Consider the following 1,479-nt stretch of genomic DNA (forward strand, 5'->3'; position numbering starts at 1 on the left):
AACTACACCCACACAATCCTGAGAGAGCTTGGGAAGGAATAGAACAGAGTTCAGAAAGGGAAGAGCAGTGTTTAGGGCGGCTTATACGTAGCAGCATTTTCTCAAGTAAGCTCTGTTTGCTGGGAGCAAGCACAGGCATATCTCCTTTAAGAGAAAGCTTCCTGACTCAGCATTAGTAGCAAAACCTGGGCATCTTCTTTAAGAATAGGCTTTCTGGTTGGCTTATAGCATGAAACTCTAGCTCTTTTGGGAGGTCCCACACTTAAATGGGGTCTGTGAGCAGTATGCTACAAATTGCTTAATGGCAACATAGAGCCACTATGTCCCTGGAACTGGGATAGTGAGCATGACAAAATTGGGAGCATGGGGTGGGGGGAGGAGGGAGGGTAGAAGGGGAGTTTGGAGGAGAACTTGAGAGAATGGGCTAGTTGAGATGGTGGAAGGACAGAGATGAGAGCAAGGAAATAGATACTTTGATTGAGGAAGCATTATAGGGCTAGCAAGAAACCTGACATTAGAGAAAATCCCAGGAATCCACAAGGATGACCTCAGATAAGACCCTAAGCAGTGGAGGAGAGGGTGCCCAAACTGGCCTTGCCCTGCTCTCAGATTGGTGAATATCTTTTTTTTTTTTGGCTGTTGAAGTCACAAGGGCCCAGTCTTTTTTTTTTTTTAATATTTATTTATTTATTATTTATACAATATTCTGTCTGTGCGTATGTCTGCAGGCCAGAAGAGGGCATCAGACCTCATTACAGATGGTTGTGAGCCACCATGTGGTTGCCGGGAATTGAACTCAGGACCTTTAGAAGAGCAGGCAATGCTCTTAACCACTGAGCTATCTCTCCAGCCCCTGGTGAATATCTTAAATGTCACGATAGAACCTTCATCCAGCAGTGGATGGAAACAGAGGCAGAGACATGCAGCAGAGCACAGGTTGAAATTGAGAGAAGTGATAATATGGGCTGGAGAGATGGCTCAGAGGCCCTGACTGCTCTTCCAGAGGTCCTGAGTTCAATTCCCAGCAACTACATGGTGGCTCACAGCCATCTGTAATGAGATCTGGGGCCCTCTTCTGGCCAGCAAACATACAGACAGAACACTGTATACATTTTAAATAAATAAATCTTAAGAAAAAAATAAAAGAGAAGTGAGAATATAAATGAAGAGGTCAAGGCCATGATGGGACACCGACTGGAAAGGTTTACCTGAGCTGATGGGAACTCATCAACTCCAGTTAGACAGGGAAGGAACCAGCATAGGACCAAACTAGACCCTTGGAATGTGGGTGACAGTTGTATGGCAGGGGGACCCATTCTCTTTGGATGGAAATGATTATAAGTTTATTTTTCTTATACTGTACATTTGTTTCTATTTTTTGTTTAAGGTATTACCTATGTAGCTCATACCTATACCACTTGTTTAATTATGCAATGACAAATTTTAGTCCTTGAAAGCTATTTAAGATAATGAGTACAG

Source organism: Chionomys nivalis, chromosome 13, assembly GCF_950005125.1.
Source record: "Chionomys nivalis chromosome 13, mChiNiv1.1, whole genome shotgun sequence".
Taxonomy (NCBI): Eukaryota; Metazoa; Chordata; class Mammalia; order Rodentia; family Cricetidae; genus Chionomys; species Chionomys nivalis.